The sequence below is a fragment of the Amblyomma mixtum genome, chromosome 2 (assembly GCF_055824585.1).
Source record: "Amblyomma mixtum isolate Tamu chromosome 2, ASM5582458v1, whole genome shotgun sequence".
NCBI lineage: Eukaryota > Metazoa > Arthropoda > Arachnida > Ixodida > Ixodidae > Amblyomma > Amblyomma mixtum.
In genome coordinates, this window is record NC_143013.1 from 224,377,359 (window position 1) to 224,390,847 (window position 13,489).

A 13,489-nucleotide genomic window follows, 5' to 3' on the forward strand; every position below is an offset into this window, starting at 1 on the left:
GATATTTCGGCAGCTGAAGTACTTGGATTTACTTTGTCAGTCGACTGAATCTTAGAAGTTCTTGCCGGCGAGCTGGATCATGGTTTTACACCGACAACAAATTGCGCTAACGCACAAGACAGACACAGGAGACGACGTGGACGGTACTTCGTCAACTCCGTCAACCTCGTCTCCTGTTCCTTTCTTGTGTGTTAGCGCAATTTGTTGTCAGTTTATTGAAGGACGATAAAATGGGTATGGGTTGATAGTTGCCAAAACACAGGGCTCCGATATTTGTACCAACTACCGACCCCAAAAAAGAGCACTAGTTTGTTTCACCCGTTCTCGTCGACCCGTGATAAGATATAAAACCACCATTAATAGGTATTATTACGCATATGCGCTGATCTTCGTTACCTTACACACAGACAGCTTTATAGTTCTTGTAATGGGAAAGCCAACGGCTGGAGCCATGAAATCGTTTTTTTTCGTCGATGTAAAATCCAATGTTATGATTGGACTCCGCATTGCCGAGGCTTGAAGACAAGAATGCCTTTGTTTTCAGATATTTATTTAGTAATACTGCAGGCCAGTACTTTGGCCAAAGCAGGAGGGGCATATCACAAACAAGAAAGCACAGAAAAGATGTTTATTGTTAGAATAAAGACCGATTGCACCGATTTGAAAAACTAGTTTTAGTGGACTTTTGAAGCTTCGTCATTGCCGTCGTTCGTCATTCGAAAAGTGTCAGGCCCACCCATTCTTTCTGCGAATACTCAGTTGGACACTACTTCCCGTAACTTCCGCCGGATTCGTAACTTAGGAGACTGATATTTAGAAGCATATGCGCGGAAGTACGGCATGCAGTCGCGGCTGCTACGACACTCCATTTAGCAATTCTTTATGAATGCAGTTTAATAGTCGAGAAATATTTTTGCAGAAAGTCATTCAAGAGCTTCATCAAGAGGGCCCTTTCAAATACCATATCAACAGATCGTTCGGCTTCTGAATAAAGGGTTCAGTCGTACGCTACGCAAACCGATCGGTCAGCTACTTCAGGGATGGTCCGGGTAAATACTACATCAACCGATCGTTCAGCTTCTACAGGAATAGTTCAGTCATATACAACACCAGTGTATCACTCAGCCTCTTCGTGAGCAGTTCTATCAATTGCCACATCTGTAGATCGATCGGTTTCTTAATGAAGGCTCCTGTCGTATACTACGCGAACCGACCGCTCAGCATCTTGAGGAGTGGCTCTGGTATATACTACATCAACAGATCGTTCAGCCTCTACAGGAAGGGCTCTGTCGTATACCACTCCAACCGACCGCTCAGCATCTTGCGGAGTGGCTCTGGTATATACTACATCAGCAGATCGTTCAGCCTCTACAGGAAGGGCTCTGTCGTATACCACTCCAACCGACCGCTCAGCATCTTGCGGAGTGGCTCTGGTATATACTACATCAACAGATCGTTCAGCCTCTACAGGAAGGGCTCTGTCGTATACCACTCCAACCGACCGCTCAGCATCTTGCGGAGTGGCTCTGGTATATACTACATCAGCAGATCGTTCAGCCTCTACAGGAAGGGCTCTGTCGTATACCACTCCAACCGACCGCTCAGCATCTTGCGGAGTGGCTCTGGTATATACTACACCAACAGATCGTTCAGCCTCTACAGGAAGGGCTCTGTCGTATACCACTCCAACCGACCGCTCAGCATCTTGCGGAGTGGCTCTGGTATATACTACATCAACAGATCGTTCAGCCTCTACAGGAAGGGCTCTGTCGTATACCACTCCAACCGAGCGCTCAGCTTCTTCGAGAGCATCTCTGCTAAATATTCCATCAACTGATCGTGCGTCTTCTACAGGAGCAGCTCTGTCGTATACTACACGGACCGATCGCTGAGCTTCTTCAGGAGCAGCTCTGTCGTATACTACACGGACCGATCGCTGAGCTTCTTCAGGAGCAGCTCTGTCGTATACTACACGGACCGATCGCTGAGCTTCTTCAGGAGCACCTCGGTCGACTGCGTCAGGAACGGCCCTTGCTTCTGGTTGTGGCGACTCATATTCCGGCTCTGCTGCGCTGGCTGAAGACACACAAAGAATCGGTTAGTCGAGCAGCTGAAAATGCAAATGGTACAGCGATGTTTTTTTCCAACTAATGATTCTAGGCGCGGTATATCACACAATGTTCGCGGTAAGAAAAGTTCACCGAAAAGACAGAATGGTTTTATTGCATAAACTTTTTTCCCCTAGAGCTTCCATTTATAGTTAAGCGTTAGGTTGAGCGTTTGTCAGGTCGTACATTCAAGTACACGCCTTCAGTCATCCCACGCGCGATAACTGACTGAAACTCTGTCTCACGTGTTTCAAGTGCCACAGATCGTGGTAAATTTGGCACCTTCATGTCTACCTAAATACCGCTTAATTTCTTGCGTACTTTTTCGACATCAATGCTTTGAATTCATTTTACATTGCATTTCTGGTAATGATCTTGTTGTTTCATTTGAATGCTGTAGTATGTTTTAATTTTAATAGCGCGTATTAATTTTCCGACTGTCTGTTGCTATGATTTCTCTTGTTTCTTTCGTTGTTTTGCTGTTGTGGTTTCATTGTTTGCTAGTTTGGTGTAGTACCTGCAACCCTCCCTGTGTAAAACCCTCTGTCAGAGGGCCTTTAAGGGCATTTTCAATAAATTAATTGGTAAATAAATACGTTTTAATTAACTAGGCAAGAATAGTTTATCTCTTTCTGCAATATTAGGCTTGCGCCCAGCAGGACTTAAGTTGCTGATAGCGTACACTGCTAATCCCACTTCTTTGATGCTCGTGCGTTTGCTCGAGTGTTTCCAAGTCGATGCCTAACCCTCAATGCTTTGCAGAATGTATTCAGCGCAATTCCCCACGCCGCCTGCGCCTGGTTCATGGAGATATATCTTTCAGGTCTTTTCATCATTGCTGGTGTTCTGAAGATTAAGCTTTCGGCTGCGGGCTGCTCTGCGGCGTACTGACCAGGATAACCTTACTTTGAGACGACATAGTAGTAGCGCGAAAAAAGATCCGCTGTGGCTTAGCTTGGTTAAGCCCGGTAATTGCGAAAGGAATATCCGTACCTACGCCATGGTTCAGCTGGTAGTGTAGCTGGTGGGGGTGCTTGTGGTTAGACTTGTGGTGATGCATCGGTTATACAATCCAATCCAATCCAATCCAATCTAATGTAATCTAATCTAATCTAATGTAATCTAATCCAATCCAACCCAGTCCAGTCCAATCCAATCCAGTCCAGTCCAGTTCAATCCAATCCAATCCAATCTAATCCAATCTAATCCAATCTAATGCAATCAAGGTCAAATGAAGGTCAATGGTGGTCACCGCCGCGGCACGGCAAAGGCGTGAAAGTGCAAGTAGTATTGCTTTCGCAATAAATACAGGGACGACAGTGTAGACGCACGACAAGGTAGAAGAAGACAACAGAGGCGCTAGCGCCTGTGCTGTCTTCTACTCTGTCGTCCCTGTTTTTTAGCGCTACTACTACGTCTTCTAAATCCAAACACCAACTAGCCCAGCTTTCTGCCATAACCTCAGGTATCATGGCATTCATTTTGAGCCCTTTTGGCTCAGCTTGTAAGCTCAGCACAGTTAGGCAACAGAGGCGCGTTTATAACTGAGTAAAATGTTCTTTATGGGTGAGTAATATCTGGAAGCAAGGATTCAATAATCATTTATTAGAACGAAACATTTTGAACCATGTTACCCAGATGTGGCCTTAATCTTATTTCATTACATGAAGGATTCTTTTTGAAAGGATGTGGGAGAGATGCGTGATGAATATTTTGAAGCAAACTGCATGTTTTCGGAACATTACCTGATATTAGGAGGCAAAATAGAGTCAAGCCAAGGAAGGCCAAAATTGTCTTCATTTTGCGTTTCCTACGTAGAATCTGTTGAGAAAATATACTTGCGCCATTAACACAAATCACTGCGAATCTTTTTTGTATTGCTGTAAACGAGGCTGGAAATATGGTGATAAAATTTTGAAGTGTTGTATTTACTCTGTTGCTTTAATTTCTGAAGACCGTTGTGATAAAGGCATTTTAGTACCCTAACTTTACCACTATGTATATTTCTCAATGTATCGAGATATAAGCTAGGACAACGCAAGTCTTCGAGCGTTTATTTGATGGCAGATGACTGGTGTCTGACATGCAAACGATTTTCATGCCCACATGTATACGCCGATTTAGCAGAGTGAATGTCTGGAATGGGGTTATATCGCTGAATTCTGTACTTTATTGGACCCAATAATTGTTTTCGATCATCATGATTATCGCAAATGTTCGGATTATGCTTCCTATATGAATTCCATTCGAGAATTTCTTTAGTACTCTTTTAGTGGAGCTTGAGTTTTCTTAGCTAACTCTTCCCGGACACTTACAATGAAGCCTCGTTTGTTTAGGCATGGAGCAGTTAAACAGTCTTCAAAAGATCTCGTGCGAAACGCTGACCCGTTATTGGGACTCTTGTGGAATTGAAGAAGTTGCTTAGAGTAAGAACGACGTCTTTTACTAATCAAACAATACGTGATCTTCTCTGTGAACTAAAGAGTTACGGACGTGGTAAAGAGCGAAGGAAGATCGTAGTAAATGGAATATAAAGAACAAGTTCAGTAGTCTGTTCACTGTGCACACAAGGTTTGAATATGAAGTTATGCTTTGAAACATTGCCTGATAGGTAAATGTATCATATACGCACGGCATTAGACAGTTACTCTTCGGCAGGTCGTCGTGCTTAAATTAAAATTTACATGTTACGCTGAAATAAGTGCAGCACGAGTTCAATAAATCTACGTCTGAGAAGCATTTCCTTTACCTCACAAGATTTCAGAAAGTTGAATTGCCCACATAAAAGCACAGACTGCATATTACGCACGAAGGAATGCGAGGGACACTCGTTAGGATATGGTTAAATTGAAGCAGTGTATATAAGTTGAGAAAAGATGCGGTGAAGTGTACGTCCGTGGAACTATTTCTTAATTATATCGAAAAAATTGACATTTCTGTTTAATTCTCTCCTAATCTTTTTGTGTTTTGGTCAGAGAACATCTCTGAATTTTTGAATTTTTGTTTTTACTCTGTTTGATCAATGATGCATTGTAAACACTCCTGCATGGGCCCGAAAAGGGCCTGCAGTATGTTCAAACAAATAAATAAATAAATAAATAAATAAAAGAATGCTATTTTATTGCGAAAAAAGAAACGGTTCGTTTCATGCAGCCTTAGCTTAATTGATATTTAAAAATCTATGTTTCTAAGGATGCTGAAGGAAATGCTGCTATTGTAGAATTCGTTTCTAGTAAACTGATCTAATTTATTCTTGGGCGATGAGCTTGATGCCTCAGATAGTATGCAGGTCTCAAAAGTCTTTTTGTTCAAAAAAGACACGCACAGGTTAAGAAGAAGAGAACAGAACACGGTTGCACAGCTTACCGCGGACGCTGCGGCGTTGATTCGAGCTGGTTCTTGCAGGTACTCCTCTGAAAGCAGGCCGGGCTGGTCTCTTTTATTTGAAACGCTACAGGCCATACTGAACAAAAAGGCTGTGCTGAGAAAGATATAAGCTTTTTTTCCCTTGTTGGGCTGTATGTCATTACAGTTCAGGCATCTTGGTTAGATGGCTTCACATATGTAAAAATTCGCTTGGAATGAAAAGCAATGCTCCTGTGACATGTGGATAAAGCGAAAACAACATAATGAAGGGAGAAGTCCAATTGCTGGTCCTTGGCATTTTCCGTTGCAGCAAAAATGATTTGATTCTAGGTACGTACGCGGGGCTTTAATACATGCCAACAAAGGTTTAGTGGGATCGTAATTGAAACTTCAAGTTATTAGTTGTAAAAGTAGAAGCAAGTTTGGAATACCTCCTCTATACGTAATTTGTATGTCTAATTAAGTCGTGCCACTGTAATGTTAAAACAATTTAGAATATGAGCTCTGCATTTTTTAAAATATTTTATTTAAACACGGCACAGTTAAGGCTTAAAGATACTCAAAGTAAGGACGAACTGCGAGTATAAATGCGTCCAAATAATAGCACATCCTTAATTGTTATGCACCTGTTTTTGCCAGTTAGCAAGACTTAATTGAGGTGGGCACTGTATATGTCTTGCATGCGTTCCAATTCTTGAGTACAATTGAAGAAATTTAGCACTTTCTGGTTTCCAAGGCATAGAATAGGAATTTGGCTATTGAGAACTTTTCCAATTTTCTTGACCACCTTCATCCCGCCAAATAATGGTAGTATTTCTGGTCTCATTACATAAAAAGATAAGTTAATAGAAAGATTCAGTGGCAAAAAAGTGCTTGAGAATTGTGAATAAAAATGCACTTTTAGAAGAACGCTATTGGCATAACATAACACACAAAGATTTATGATGCCATCAGACCCAAAAACTCCGGACAAGAGCATTTTGAATATTTTGTGAACGCTATCTCTTTCTATATCTCAAGAATTCAGTACAAAAATCAATGTTTGCGCAGGTCTCCCCTCGGCAAGATTGAAACTTTTGGCTAACAACGTTTTCGCTATCGTCAAAAACAGGCTTGCTATCGCCATTGGTTTTCTATGGCAGTCTTATCTACTCGATGCAAGCGATGGACAAAATTAAAAAAAAAGATTTTGCTACAGATCTGAGAAATGAACCATTAGCTTTTGTATTTTCATAACCGTACGCTACAGTATTCCACAGCAAAATGGTGGTTTGAGCTAGTTGGTACATCTTTAAAATTTTTCACTGTTCTTGTTCCTAGTCGCAGCGCTCGTGAAAAATTTTAAAGTATTCCACAGTTGTCTCAAAATTAAAAGCGATTTTTGTGATTGCTGGACTTGTAAACTAGTAGAGCACTTCTTGCTCAAGTGAACACTGTCATTTGTTAATCCCACTCGGCGGTGAGACACCGATTTATAGATTTCGAGGGCATCAGAATCGTAGACAAAGTAGGCGCTGTGAAAATTATAGTATATTGCTGTCGCATTCCACTGAATATTTCACACTTTTTAAAACGAAAAACTTTGTCGCAGTTGTGTTGAATCAGCTATATACTTGCAATATGCTAGTAAACGGCTCTGAAGAACCACATAGAGCCACTGGGAAATGGGAAAATATTGGAACTCTCAAAGAGAAGGAATTATGATATTGATGTTGTGATGTTCATGACTCGGTGATATAACCTTCTGATATACTGCGTTTGAACGTTATCCTTCATTGCACTCCCATTTCATGTACCGTTTCTCAGTTTTCTGCGGCGCTGATATCTAGAGATTGGAGGGCCCTTTAGTGTACCGCTATACGCGAGAAAACTGTTTCGATGAGCCTCACCGGCAATAAGACTAATAATTAGAAGAGCTTCTTGAAATGTAATGGCTCTTAACTTATTGGGACGTCAGTTACAAGCAGAGAGCAGAAATGAAGGACACGCTAAGAGAGGTGCAGTCTTTGCTAAAAATAACCAGGCTGCATGGCTTGCTTCTCATCCGTATAGTAGACCCTTACGGCTTCCCTGAAGATCAAAAAGTTCTTTGAAAGTGAGGACAGGGGTTCTACTTACCAAACAGAGATTAAGAGCTTGAGGGCTGGCATAATAGCTTTAATATACGACTGAGAAGCAAACCGTGCAGCCTGGTTACTTTTGGCAAAAAACTGTACATTCGCAACCATCGTCCTACTGCCCACTGATGTCTATTAAATCCGGAGTATATTATGTACGCACATCAATTTCCTGAAACATAAAAATGGACGCCTTAATTTGTAGTGAAATTTTTATTTTTGGACATGCGCGCAGTTACTGACCACTAAGTACGGCGCTTGACTGTCGTCTTGTTTGTTTTTAAAATTCCTTTTTATGAACATAGCTGCGTCGGCAACGAGCGGAGAAATTATGGTTTCAGAGTCACATGCGTCATGCCCGCAAGCTCCAACTCCGCACCACCGCAAGAGATCATGTGGGCTTGCTGCCCCCACTTCTCGAGGCCTCAGCCCGATACGCCACCCTTACATCCTGGCTAGCTGCGCCAGTCAGGACAGATGCCCATCTTACATTAATTTCTGAGCGACCATGCGTTGCAATCTCTGACACATGTCTTACTTAACAGCACTGCCTCCTGGCGCCGCACCCTTACCCTGAGTTACTAAACACTCCCAGTGACATGGGAATTTCGCACCACTTAGCTGTTGCTGAAACTAGCATTACTAAAATTGTAAGGGCCCGGCGAATCGTTATATTTACTGCTTAAGACGTCTTTATTGGCTTTATATGTATTGAACTCACTCTAGAATAAATTTCAGCATGCAGTGGAACAGCTTTTACATCATGCCTGTGTTCCTGTACGCGCAATTTTCTCGCTGTGTACACAACAACACCGAATAGCGGCTTGTACGAAAAGCGTGGCGTGGATGCTTTAGCGCAATAGCGTTAAAGGCCTCGTTCACCAAAAAATTCGGTGTCGGCGCTGTCGGCGCACTGTGCGAAAAATTACGGGCATGGATCTGGCAGGTGGTCCCCAGAGAGCAGCCTAGGAGGCAGGTGGCCCACCCAGGTCACGTGACCTTGTGACGTCATCACATCCTGCCCACCGGATAGTGAGAAAACTGCCCACCGTGGCAGGTGGCAGTTAAATTAATGATTGGTTTTTTGAAATTCAGTGTTCTGACTCTTAAACTGTGCGTGAACCGTTCAGGCGTTGCTTGGCCAAGACACTGCATGTTGGGTACACCAGCATTTTGCAATTACAAGATGTGCCAAGAAGGAGTTTGTGTTTCACCTGCTACAGGGTAACAATGACACATGTGCACTCTCAGAATTTCCTTCAACTCCAGGGTTTTAGCCTCGGATCGTTACTTAAAAGTAAAAACTCGAACTTAGCACGGGGAATAGAACTGCACTAAACTTCAGATTTCAGCTTCGTTCCTTCACTGCTTCAGGAAGTAGAATCGAAGGTTCCCGGCGGTTCACTTTTCTGCTGCATGCTATAGTGTGCTTAAGCAGTAAATAAATCTCCTGACGGCTGAGCACAGTTATTAGTACGAACTGCCAAAGAACGCAAAGTTCTGGCCGTCCCAACGGACTCGTAAATGCGTTTGGCCCGCTATACACAAAATATTGAGGTGAATGTTTCAGAATAATTGGTGGTGGACAGTGAGAAACTACCCAATACTCTACTTTTAACTTTAGACTTGCTATATTTATGTACTATCGCAGTCAAAAGTTTACGGGACGGGAGTGTGCGGAATTTTTTTATTTTGGCGCTGTGACGTAATCTAGTTGCCAGATTTGTATGCAGGTACGACAGGACGTGAATGCTCTATCCGCTTGTAACAATACCACGCGGCTGGGCATCGAGATAGAGCTGCATTAAACTATTTCTCAGAGCACGCGTCCTGTAATATTTAGATCGCTATGGTACATCTTTTGTCCGATCCCTAATTTTCTAATTTTTCATTTCGCTCTGCTCTCGGCTTGCGACAGCGGTTAATAACATTGGTGCGGAAAATAGTCCCGTACCCTAACGAACCTGTTCTACATTCAGTCAGAGTGGACAGGGGAAAGTATGATTAATGTATATGTGGAACTCAAAGACGGGACTTAATAACCTGTCATTCTCTTTCAAAGCTGTTTTGGGCTCTGAGCTGGAGCTGTAATACAGTCATGCGAGAAAAAAAAATGAAAAGGTTATTGACCTTTTAGCAGATGTGGACATTCGAAAAGAGATGTCCGCAGTCCATGTCCAGCGTTCTTGGACAAATATTTTGATTATCGGAATGTTGTAAGGCATTGTTTCAGAATTATTGGGGGACATGGTCCATTCTTCCGATGCAAAGCAAAATCTTTCTTTTAAAGGGTCAGTCTACTGAATTTTATCGACCATATTTTCTTTGCGGCAACCGATAGCTCTTTACTCAAATTACCGTTTAGCCAGCTGTGGTGCCAAGGAGTGCGGTAGAACATTGTAAAATAGAATTTATTAATGTTGGAACACATCTGTACGAGATGGTAGTCTCATCTGGCAACCATCTGGATTTCCGCCGCGCGGCGACAAACATGGCGGCGCCCGTCGAAGCCGGACCTCTCGCGTCTGTCTGAATTCTCGTTCTTGCTGCCTTTTTCAGTGCGTTCACTGGCCATAAATGGGGCGCCTGTCTTTCGCTTCCTCTCATCTCGCCTATAAGAAAACATATAAGAGATAAATTTGCTTTATTTTAATAATTAAAGTGACGATCCTGCCGCTCCTAGGCTTAAGTGGAGAGTCGGTTTGTTTACAGCAATGGTTCCCGTCCTGACGACCAGATGGCGCCACTATAGGCTGAGTTTATTTTTGCGTCTCTGCTAGCATACGCTGAACTAAAAGTGGGAATGTGCCTGCGTTTTGCGTTCGTTTAACTATAAATATTGATGTGATTTACAGAAAAAGCGAGCGGCACGCCTTCTGCAGTTTACTAGAACAAAACGTGCGTTTCTCTGACATTGGGGCATACAAATGGTACGTAGTATATTCACTTATGCTTCTACAAAAAAAGACTACCACTTTCTTGAACAAAATGAACGTTTGGGGTCGCCACCATGCTTTTTAGGCGACTTTTAACCCCGAAATAAAATATAAATTCCTGCCTAAACCGGGCGCAGACCCCTCGTTATTGATGTTATAGGGTGCCAGCTACCAGAATATGCCATTATTTATACACTCATCTCGGTGAGTAGACTGACCCTTTAATCTTTTTCCATCACTCGCATTGAGTAGTTAGGACTATCATCGGAAACCAATGTGGAACGTCTTTGACGGCAGGAAAAACGTTAATAGCAAAAAAATTCAAGGCTGCGGACGTGAGATCTGAAGATATATCATAAGTGAAATCTTACAATGTATAAAAAAATTGCGTTCAGAAACTCTTTCACGTTGAAAAATGGTTTTGTCCAGAATCATTGGGCATGCGTTTGCTGTTTCTACAAAGAATAGAAATGTTCATGCTCGTATCGTTTGCTCCTCTGTTGAACCTGGGCTACGTGTACTGTGAAAGCATTATATTTTTATGAAGTAATCCAAGCGTAAATAACAGCAGAGGATATCGGGCTATTGGTGAAAAGAAAATGAGTTCACGACTTCAGGTTAGATTGGAGGTTCTGCTTAAGAGCAACGCATTGGCTATGGCTCGACAAATTGAGTAGGATAGGCATTGGAAAGGATATTGTACTCCCGAAGTATTACAAGGAATGTCCTGAAGCCAAAATGGTGTATATTCCACATTTGCGAAGCTGACCAGATACTCTAGACTAACGCGCACGAGTCGAACACACTCATGCAGTTGAGTGCATAAAAAAAAAACGCGACCATCAAGTGCAAAAACTTTTGAACGCTCCTCCCTCCTTCGTCTTTCGAGCCCTTCCCAGGTAGCCTTTAGCAGAAAGTAAGCCTTTACTGGACACTGCTCTAGATGAAAAAGCAGCCAATCAAACAAAAACCCTGCTTCGATTCTCTGTTTCTCTACAAGGGATACTGAAGCACAATTTTAAAAAATGCGAGAACAGAACATGAATTTCTAGAAGACAAATATGCAGAGACGATGCAGTTGTGACTTTAAGTGTTTTTCAGCCGATGTCTTTATTTTTCGCATTTTATGAGCGCGCGTCAATCCCCCTCGTAAAAAGTGGGGTGATGTGTGCGACGTCATAGCACTCTCATCAGATGGATAGCCGACTGCGGTATATGAAGCTTGCCGTCGCACAGCTGTGTAACTGCACACCTGGCTTTCCTGACCTTATAACTTGTTACAACAAGCGACGAATGATACCGTAGCGGTGAAACAGCTTTACATTCACGGGAATTAAAAAATTCGCTGTGGCTAAGCTTGCTTAAGCCCGCTAATTGCGAAAGCAATATCCGTACTTACGCCATGGTTCAGCTGGTAGTGTAGCTGGTGGTGGTGCTTGTGGTTAGACTTGTGGTGATGCATCGGTTATACAATGCAATCCAATCCTATCCAATCCAAACGAATCCAATTCAATTCTATCCAATCCAATCCAATCCAATTCAATCAAATCTAATCAAATCTAATGTAACCTAATCTAATGTAATCTAATCTAATTTAATCTAATCCAATCTAATCCAATCCAGTCCAGTCCAGTCCAATCTAATCCAATCTAATGCAATCAAGGTCAAATGAAGGTCAACGGTGGTCACCGCCGCGGCACGGCAAAGGCGTGAAAGTGCAAGTAGTATTGCTTTCGCAATAAAAGAAAAGACCTAGGCTCTGGCAACGAGTGGATAGGACCACTTGACAAAGAACAAGCTAGGGTAACGGACTGGGCGGTAAAGAATTCGGAGCCGGCAGCATCTTGACGTTTCCCCTCGCATGATCAATCTACAATGGCGGCAAAAGTTAATGGAATGCTACGTCGGCCGTTATGCACACTGGTTCACATGCCCTTTCTGAAAGAGAACTATCATTCATGACTTGGGATTGTCCGACGCCATTTTAATATTACCGTAACGTTTGCCGGCTCACCCTACACAAAACGTGAAGGAACTGCACCTTCTTGTCTCTTTTCACACGCGAACGCATGCAAGCGCGGACGCAAACGCGAGTGAGAGTGCATTAGTAAGCGTTCACTGGAATGTACTACGGTAAACAAAGCTCTGCATGGAACAAAAGCGAATGCGAAATCACATAGATAAACTCTGCGTTGATTTAAATTGTTGCAGTAAGCGAAGGATTGTTGTCTTTCACGCTAAGAGTGCATCAGTATACCGGGTGTTTTTTTTTTAGAAGGTCCAAAATTTTTGAAGAAAGGTAAATTCCTTTAGATTTATTTTAACCCTGGGGCTATACTGAGGGCTACGGCGGACGCCAGCTAAGAGGCAAACTACTTTAATTAGTTCGCTGATTAGCATGATACATTAATTAACTTTAATAATTTTTGTTTTAGGGGACATGTTGTATTTGCAGAATTCGAGATCGTCTTCCAAACAGTCCAGCCAAGAAAAAAAAATTCATGAAAAAAATTTTTGCCCGCGTTACGAAGCGAGAAAAAGTCACCCTGGTAGGCAGCTTCACACTGTAACACAGTGTCTGTGAGCGCCTGTGACGTAGTTCGCTCCGCCCTGCGCTTTTGTGTCAGTGCGTTTTTGTTCCAGCGCGCGGCATTCCGTGAGGCCGCAGAGCGAAGCGAACCAAGCAGCGATAGCGCAGGCCGCCCGTCCGGGCTTCGGGTGATATCAGCCGCATGACGCAAAGCGCAGGGCGGAGCGAACTACGTCAGAGGCGCTCCCGCCGCTCAGTTACGGTGTGAAGATGCCTACCAGGGTGACTTTTTCGCGCCTCGTAACGTGCGTGAAAAATTTTTTAATTACAATTGTTTTTTCTCAGTTGGACGGTTTGGAGGACGATCCCCAATTCTGCGAATACAACATACCCCCTAAAATAAAAATTAGAAAAGTTTATTGACATATTTAG